Source organism: Schistocerca cancellata, chromosome 1 (assembly GCF_023864275.1).
Source record: "Schistocerca cancellata isolate TAMUIC-IGC-003103 chromosome 1, iqSchCanc2.1, whole genome shotgun sequence".
NCBI lineage: Eukaryota > Metazoa > Arthropoda > Insecta > Orthoptera > Acrididae > Schistocerca > Schistocerca cancellata.
Window position 1 is genome coordinate 1,140,794,430 of NC_064626.1, and position 10,140 is coordinate 1,140,804,569.

The following is a 10,140-nucleotide window of genomic DNA, read 5'->3' on the forward strand; positions in this document are numbered from 1 at the left end:
CTCTCCTGTGCCAGCGTCTTCATCTCAGAGTACCACTTGCAGCCTACTATGTTTAGGCACAAAACGCGAGCCCCTGTCAGTAGATTATCAATTAAAATGGTTCAGATGGCTCTGAGCACTATGAGACATAACATCTGAGGTTATTAGTCCCCTAGACTTAGAACTACTTAAACCTAAGTAACCTAAGAACATCACACACATCCATGCCCGAGGCAGGATTCGAACCTGCGACCATAGCAGCAGCGCGGTTCCGGACTTAAGTGCCTAGAACCGCTCGGCCACAACGGCTGGCGATTATCAATTACACAGGTCCTCTGCATACACGTATACTCATCCTGGCTGGTCCCCGGCTTCATGAATCTGAAATGATTTGGAATGGTTGAAAAACAAACAAAACCTTGCCTCATGTTTTTTTCTCTCATTCAGCACGGAACAAATGCATTTTGCTCCACTTCAACACGACGTTGTCAGTGTCGCCACCACTCCATCTGAAACTGTTGCTACTGTTGTGCGGAGACTCTGCCCTAACATGAGGTGTAATTTAGGTAGATACATGTACTCTCTACGTGTAGTCGTTCACTTATTCTGTCACGCCAGCGGCTCGTGATTACAGAAACACTGTGTCGCGGTGTTTAAGCTGGGACTGGTGGGCAGTCACTGTCCGAAGAAGGTTGTCGTCAGCCGGCGTCCAATGGGCACAGAGGTGTTATTTGTACCGGAATATTCATTCAAAAATGGTTCAAATGGCTCTGAGCACTATGGGACTCAACTGCTGTGGTCATAAGCCCCCTAGAACTTAGAGCTACTTAAACCTAACTAACCTAAGGACATCACACACATCCATGCCCGAGGCAGGATTCGAACCTGCGACCGTAGCGGTCGTGCGGTTCCAGACTGTAGCGCCTTTAACCGCTCGGTCACTCCGGCCGGCGGAATATTCATGAATAGTGCTATTTAGCAGTTTCTCCGAGGCTCAGGTTGGAGAACGAAGAGCGTAAAAGATTCGCGACAAAGGTAGAGTCGAAGGAAATGCGGTTATTTACCGTAATTTAAAAGTTTCAGCCTTAGAGTTAGAAAAATAATTGCGGATTTAGTAGACCGTTGCGCCTGATACGTTTCATTTAACCTGTCTGGAAGAACAAGTAATCATTGTTTTCGTGTTAGTTGTGGTAAAACGTTACAAATATAACCTATCATGAGCCATTTTCCTGTTTAACAATCACGACGATAACAAAGAAATCTGAGTCATGAAACGACGACAGTAGGTGACTGTCAGTACTACAAAGATCATTACAAACTTGAACATGAATTAAAGAATATATTACAATGCGACGTGAGCCGAATATATCAGACAGGGTAGTACAGTAGTAGGTCAATGAGAGGGAGCACCTGATGCTTTACACGGTCGCTCTCCTAGTAAACTCTACGCAAGAGCCGAACTTCTACTGAGTCGTCAGCTTTCTTAATGGTAGCTTACAATATAACGTCATTCTTATGGCGTCACCTTAGGACTACAGAAGAATTACGAAACGTCTTACGTCTTTCACAATTTTCAATGTTAGTGAATGCCAGTTTTGAGCATGATTCAGTGGATAGAAGTCGAATTCGGCAACTGTTACAGATTAGCAGTTGTGTTTGCATGAAAATGATGCTCGTAATATATTCGGCTGACACGAACATGGAAGGGCTAAAAATATAAGAAAAGGGAAAGTACTACAAAAATGTTAAAGTGATACACTATGTGATCAAAAGTATCCGGACACCTCCAAAAACATGAGTTTTTCGTATTAGGTGCATTGTGCTGCCACCTTCTGCCAGGTACTCCATACCAGCGACCTCAGTAGTCATTAGACATCGTGGGAGAGCAGAATGGGGCGCTCTGCGCAACTCACGGACTTCGGAAGTGATCAGGTGATTGGGTGTCACTTGTGTCATACGTCCGTACGCGAGATTTCCACACTTCTAAACGTCACTAGATCCACTGTTTCCGATGTGACAGTGAAGTGGAAACACAGCACAAAAGCGTACAGGCCGACCTCGTCTGCTGACTGACAGAGACCGCCGACAGTTGAAGAGGGTCGTAATGTGTAATAGGCAGACATTTATCCAGACCATCACACAGGAATTCCAAACTGCATCAGGATCCACTGCAAGTACTATGACAGTTAGGCGGGAGGTGAGAAAACTTGGATTTCATGGTCGAGCGGCTGCTCATAAGCCACGCATCACGCCGGTAAATGCCAAACGATTCCTTTCTTGGTGTAAGGAGCGTAAACACTGGACAATCGAACAGTGGGAAAACGTTGTATGGAGTGACGAATCACGGTACACAATGATTAATCAGTTCTCCACGTACAGCTGGACGTCGTCTTCTGAGGTGAATCGTTTGCCCCTCAGAACCTTCTTAAGGGGAGCAAAAATGGTCCCCTTCTGATTCACTTCCTGTAGCACGGGACAGCAGTGAATGCCCAGCGTTACTCGCAAACCTTCACCATACTTCGCCAAGCGATCAAATCAAAACGACCAAGCAATCTCACCCGCGGGGTCATTCTGCTCCACGACAATGCAAAGCCTCATACGACCAATACAGCCGCGGCACTCCTGCAGAAATTCAAGTGGGAAGTTCTCGGCCGCCCTCCATACATTCCAATCATATTTTACGAATCTTGCCTTCGATTTTTCCAGAGAAAATTATCTTGCAAGTCATAGACGAATCTGTATCAATGTTTCAACTATAGTAATTAATATTAATTGAAGCATCGTATTTCTTGGATGAAGCAAATTGATGGTATCGAGATATTTTGACTTTGGACATCTTGGACATCGACTGTGATACACTAATTGCTTCGGAATATTTTTCAAGGAAACTGTCGAAAAGTAGGTTGAGCAGTGGTCTCATATCAGACTTCGCGGTATTAATGGAAAAGCTAATATATCAATGCGAATATGAACTGATTCTGACATCCAATAAATATTAATAATGCTGGGGATAATTACTAAAAGGAAACCGAAATACGAAAACTGAAAGCTGATAAAGTAAACTCAATAAAACACAGAAAACTTACAGTGACTTTACATAGTAGCGAAAAGTGTCTCTCATGTTACATCGGAACCAACATTTATTACAGAAAACTTCAGTATACGACAAGAAAAGGCCTTCCTTCTGAAGCAGTCGGTTAGGTACCAAACGTGGGTCCGCCACCTGTCTGTGATATACGAAAAGACGGAAAATACAACTCTGTTACAGCACGCTCCTGATTACCATGGTGCGATTAACAACTTTCTGTATTGAAACTTCCTGGCAGATTAAAACTGTATGCCGGACCGAGACTCGAACTCGGGACCTTTGCCTTTCGCGGGCAAATGCTCTACCAACTGAGCTACCCTAGCACGACTCACGCCCCGTCCTCACACCTTCACTTCCGCCAGTATCTCGCCTCCTACCTTCCAAGCTTTAAGCCGGTAACGGCTCCGTGCAGACACCACACACATATTACCGATTTGATAATCTAATGTGGAATGGAGTGTACAAGTTCTGATTACAAATTGTGATGGCAATGCAGCACAGCCTGAATGAGCCGAGTTGAAATGTCAGGAAACTACACAAACGCAGGAACCACACAGAACGACATGTGGCCGAAATTCATGTAAGTTGAAAATAATTTACGTGGAAACATTCATTCTGCATGAAAATTCTCCTCATGGCAGTGGACACTTGTACAGTAGCTCTCAAGCAAAAAAAAAAAAAGAAAAAAAAATGATTCAGGTACTACGCTCGTATAATTCACCACAGAAATTTGTGTTTGGAATGAACGGTCGCTATTTCATTAGCAGCACCATAAACAACAATCACGGAGCTGTTAAATACGTGAACTTATATGTACCAGGCATGTAGCAGTAACAGTTGAGAATGAAACACGCTGACTCTTATTTAAAGGTCGAATTGTAGCCATAAAAAATATGGCCAATGTATTCGACGGGAAAGAATAATATTTTCTACGAGAACAGTGGTCAAGACCATACTAGTACAGCACATTGCAAGACGCAAAACTGAACTGCCATCTCCAGCAGAGTATGTCGTCATCTGATGGACACAATATGTAATCGAGAGTCCCACACTAAGCTAATTCAGGGCGACGGAAAGTAGCACTCTGGCTCCATTATATTAGGACATGTTTTTATAAAAACAGATCTGAAGATGGTCATTATAGACCGAAACCGGTACCCTGATGACAAAAAAATTTGTGGCCATAGACGTGAAGGGAAAGAAATTTATTGTGTATTCGGGTCACTGTTTGACTCGCGACCATGTCACAGCTTGGGAAAGCAGTACTTCCGTAGGTACACCAGAGTGGTACACCGGTCAGCCAGAACATTATGACCACCTACGTAATAGCCGACACGTCCTCCCTCGGCAGGCATAACAGTGACGACGCATCGTGGCATGGAAGCAACGGGGCCTTGGTAGAGCGCTGGAGGAAGTTGGCACCACACCTGCACACGCAAGTCACCTAATTCCCGTAAATTGTGGGGAGGGGGCGAAGAACTCTGACGCCACGTTCAATCACAACCAAGATGTATTCGATCGGGTTGAGATCTGCAGAGTTGCGGGCCGGAACATCAACTGCAATTCGTCACTGTGTTTCTCGTAACACTTCATGACCCTCCGGGCTTGTGACATGGCGCATTATCTTGATGAAAAATGCCGTTGCCGTAGGGAAACATGATCATCATAAAGCTGTGTACGTGGTCTGCAACTCCTTGTCCGTCATGGTACCTTGCACTAGCTCCACTGGACTCATGGATGCCCACGTGAATGTGCTGCAGAGCATAACGGAGCCGCCGCCACGTCATCTCCGTCCCACATTACTGGTGTCAAGGAGCTGTTCCCCTGGAAGACAACGGATTCCCCCCCCCCCCTCCCACTCCCCCCATCGGCATGATGAAGAAGATATCGGGATTCATCAGACCACGCAACGCTCTGCCACTGAGCCAATTTCCAGTGCCGATGGTCACGTGCCCATTTTAGTCGTAGTTGTCCATCGTTAGGCGTTACTAAATACAGTTTTCCGCAATTCCTTCACGAAAGAAGACGAAGTAAATATTCCAGAATTTGAAACCAGAACAGCTGCTAGCATGAGTGACGTAAAAGTAGATATCTTACGTGTTACGAAACAACTCAAATCACTTAAGAAAGGCAAGTCATCCGGTCCAGATGGTATACAAATCAGGTTCCTCTCGGAGTACGCAGACACAATAGCGCCTTCCTTAGCAATCATATACAACCGCTCACTTGACGAAAGGTCTGTTCCTAAAGACTGGAAAGTAGCACAGGTCACACTAATATTCAAGAAAGGAAATAGGAATAACCCATTTAATTACAGACCCATATCACTGACCTCAATTTGCAGTAGGATTTTGGAGCATATACTGTACTCTAACATTATGAATGACCTTGAAGAAAATGACTTATTGATACGTAACCAACACGGATTCAGAAAATGTCGTTCTTGTGCAACACAGCTAGCTCTTTACTCCCATGAAGTAATGAGTGCTGTCGACATGGGATCTCAGGTCGATTCCATATTTCTAGATTTCCAGAAGTCTTTTGATACCGTTCCTCACAAGCGACTATTAATCAGATGCATATGGAGTATCGTCTCAGTTGTGTGACTGGATTCGTGGTTTCCTCTCAGAGAGGTGACAGTATGTAGTGATAGACCGTAAATCATCGAGTAGAACACAAGTGATATCTGGCGTGTCATAGGCCCTCTACTGTTCCCGATTTATATGAATGACCTAGGTGATAATCTGAGCAGCCCCCTAGAATTGTTTGCAGTAATTTACCGTCTAGAAAAATCAATTACAATTACAAAATGATCTAGAGAGAATTTCTGTATGGTGCGCAAAGTGCCAAGTGGCACGGGGTACTAAAAGAGATCCAATAAATTATGGGTATACGATAAATCGCACAAATCTAAGGGTTGTCAATTCGACTAAACAGCTAAGAATTACAATTACGAGCAACTTAAATTGGAAAGAACACATAGATAATATCGTGGGGAAGGCGAAAAAAAGACTGCGCTTTGTTGGCAGAACACTTAGAAGATGCGACAAACCCACTAAAGAGGCAGCCTACATTACACTTGTCCGTCCTCTGCTGGAATATTGCTGCGCGGTATGGGATCCTTACCAGGTGGGATTGGCGGAGGACTTGAAAAAGTGCAAAGAAGGGCAGCCCGTTTCGTGTTATCGCCCAATAGGGGTGAGAATATCACTGATATGATACGCGAGTTGGGGTGGCAGTCACTGAAAGAAAGGCGGTTTTCTTCGCGGGTATATCTATTTACGAAATTTCAATCACCAACTTTCTCTTTCGAATGCGAAAATATTTTGTTGACACCCACCTACGTAGGGAGAAATGATCATCATAATAAAATAAGAGCAATCAGAGCTCGAACGGAATGTCTTAGGTGTTCCTTTTTCCCATGCGCCATTCGAGAGTGGAATGGTAGAGAAGTAGTATGAAAATGGTTCGATGAACCCTCTGCAGGCACTTAAGTGTGAATTGCAGAGTAAACATGTAGATGTAGATATAGATGTAGGAGCGTTCGGTGCAGTGTGTGTTCAGACATACTTGTACTCTGCCCAGCATTAAAGTCTGATGTTACACTATTGGCCATCAAAATTGCTACACCACGAAGATGACGTGCTATAGACGCGAAATTTAACCGACAGGAAGAAGATGCTGTGATATGCAAATGATTATTTCAGAGCATTCACACAAGGTTGGCGCCGGTGGCGACACCTACAACGTGCTGACATGAGGAAAGTTTCCAACCGATTTCTCATATACAAACAGCAGTTGACCGGCTTACCAGGTGAACGTTGTTGTGATGTCTCTTGTAAGGAGGAGAAATGCGTACCATCACGTTTCCGACTTTGATAAAGGTCGGATTGTAGCCTATCGCGATTGCCCTTTTATCGTATCGCGACATTGCTTCTCGCGTTGGTCGAGATCCAATGGCTGTTACCAGAATATGGAATCGGTGGGTTCAAGAGGGTAATACGAAACGCCGTGCTGGATCCCAATGGCCTCGTATCACTAGCAGTCGAGATGACAGGCATCTTATCCGCATGGCTGTAACGGATCGTGCAGCCACGTCTCGATCCCTGAGTCAACAGATGGAAACGTTTGCAAGACAACAACCAACTGCACGAACAGTTCGACGACGTTTGCAGCAGCATGGACTATCAGCTCGGAGACCATGGCTGCGGTTACACTTGACGCTGCATCACAGACAGGAGCGCCTGCGATTGTGTACTCAACGACGAACCTGGGTGCACGAATGGCAAAACGTCATTTTTTCGGATGAATCCAGGTTCTGTTTACAGCATCATTATGGTCGCATCCGTGTTTGGCGACATCGTGGTGAACGCACATTGGAAGCGTGTATTCGTCATCGCCATACTGGCGTATCACCCGTCGTGATGGTATGGGGTGCCATTGTTCGCAGTGACGGCACTTTGAACAGTGGACGTTACATTTCAGATGTGTTACGACCCGTGGCTCTACCCTTCATTCGATCCCTGCGAAACCCTACATTTCAGCAGGATAATGCACGACCTCATGTTGGAGGTCCTGTGCGGGCCTTTCTGGATACAGAAAATGTTCGACTGCTGCCCTGGCCAGCACATTCTCCAGATCTCTCACCAACTGAATACGTCTGGTCAACGGTGGCCGAGCAATTGGCTCGTCACAATACGCGTCACTACTCTTGATGAACTGTGGTATCGTGTTGAAGCTGCATGGGCAGCTGTACCTGTACACGCCGTCCAAGCTCTGTTTGACTCAATGCCCAGGCGTATCAAGCCCGTTATTACGGCCAGAGGTGGTTGTTCTGGGTACTGATTTCTCAGGATCTATGCACCCAAATTGCGTGAAAATGTAATCACATATCACTTCTAGTATAATATATTTGTCCAATGAATATCCATTTATCATCTGCATTTCTTCTTGGTGTAGCAATTTTAATGGCCAATAGTGTAGTTCCTGCACAGTACACCGCCCGTCGTGTTTTACCAGACTGCCCAGCCTTCGACGTCCGACATCTGTAATGGTTCCGCCACGTGATGAAGACACTCACAGCAGAAGTCCCTGGACGCCAGACAAGTCGTGCAGTTTCCGAAATGCTCGTGCCTGCCTCCAGGCCATCACAATCTGCCCTCTGTTAAACTCAGATCGCTCGCTTCCCCCTTTCTACACACGGACGGCACGCTCACTGGTACTACATGCACCGTGCGTGTGACTGACTAGCACTCACTCCTCGCAACGTGACGCTGTTGTTTCTTGTATGGGTTTACATCGATAGTAGGTCGGTGGTACTAATGTTCTGACTGATCGGTGTGTATGAATCACGCGGTTCTCTTCGTAGCACACACGGCTAGCAGCTGCCGACACCGTACGCAAACTTGTCATTTAGCTGACATTTTCGGCCTTGTCATGGAATTTTTCATCTAAGGATTCCCACCTCACTATCCGCTTCACGGTGCATACTTAAATGTCTCCATAGGATTTCTAAATGGCAGCAGGTGACATTCATACTACAATACATTACATTTTCACGCCAGTTTTATGGTGAAATCAATGAATAACATATCAAATCAATGAAATTTACATCTAAATGAGTGTGAACCCCCTTTTCCAGGTGTATTCTTACGCCAACCTTACGGACAGGGTATGCGGTATGATGCAGTGCTATAGACAGAGGCAGTGCCCGACACAGCACGTTGCAGTACATTGATTATGCGATGTGCGGTATGGTTGTCTGGATACAACACCCAGACTATATGGAGTCTGGAGCAAACGCCGAACGCATTACCTGAATGTGGTAGCGTGTGCAGTGCAGATTGGTGTGGTGTAGAATCCCTGTACTGTGTGAAACGTCCCCTCTGAAATATTATAAATGACTGTGCTGGTAAACTTCTACGTTATTTGATTTTCAAACAGCTGAGCAAAACTGAACGTACTCAGAAGTTCTCTCTTTACTTATTCTGATCATCACTAAACTGGCACACAATATTTTTAGCGCAACGCAATCACACTTTCAATAATTGTACAAAAGAATGGCCCTGACTAACAATAACCTATACCTTTCACGAATCACTTGCCTCACAAAAATCTTAGTTACTCGAACTACTGCAATACTGTTGAATAAAAGATTCTAACTACTGAAGGCACTAACTACTGATAGGCATAGTTAGCAAATGACAAAAATTTTGCTAGAGAACAAACAATGTATCTACCTTAATAGCGTCCAAAAGTATATATAATTTAGTGACATCCAATTAAACAAATTTCCTTTTTCTGACGGGCACACGTCCAGATCGTCCGCTCAAAACTCTGGCATCTCTCTCCCCACATCCACCACTGCTGGCGGCTCACTTCCAACTGCCCAACGCTACGTACTGTTCACACCCAACAGCCCAACACTACACAAGCAAATATTCCAACAATGAGTCCAACGAGCCACAGACTGCACACAGCGCAGTGAGCGATTTTTATACAGAGCACAGCGCAGTCCGCATTTTTCATACAGAGCACTACGTGCCGTTACCAACATTAAAACCTAAACAGCCTGCTGACATGTGTAATGCACGACGCCGCATCCTCATGCGCAACTGGGTGCGGCGCACTCACAAGGGGAGCGGTTCCACTCCCTCCCTCCCACAGACAATGAGTAGTTCACCTGTATCTAGTTTCATATATGAAAAACTTTGAGGGCTATGATACGAGTTGTAAATAAATAAAAGCATGTTTCATTCTCAAATGTTGCTGCTACATGCCTGGTACATATAAGCTCACGTGTTTGACAACTCTGTGGTGGTTGCTTATGTTACTGCTGACGAAATAGTGACCGCCCATTCCACACAGAAATTTTTGTTGTGAATTTTGCAAGTATAGTACCTGAATCCATTTTTTTATCTGCCGTCTCAACAGCGTTTCACGGTCTGCCCCTTCTCGCCCACCGACTGCCTGTGATTTCTCTGGTGGCGCCAATTAGTACTTCTTTTATTTGTGCTTAAGCGAGTCGAAAAGTTTTTTACTACCAACCTACATTTGATGAACAAATCATTACT

The 10,140-nt window shown here is 45.0% G+C and overlaps 1 non-coding gene across 1 annotated transcript; it reads right to left on the reverse strand.

Annotated features, from left to right (window-relative positions):
- Positions 1-3,316: 3,316 nt before the first annotated feature.
- Trnas-cga (transfer RNA serine (anticodon CGA)) lies at positions 3,317-3,391 on the reverse strand. Its single transcript has one exon. It is a non-coding gene; the product is annotated as a tRNA-Ser (tRNA).
- Positions 3,392-10,140: the final 6,749 nt, after the last annotated feature.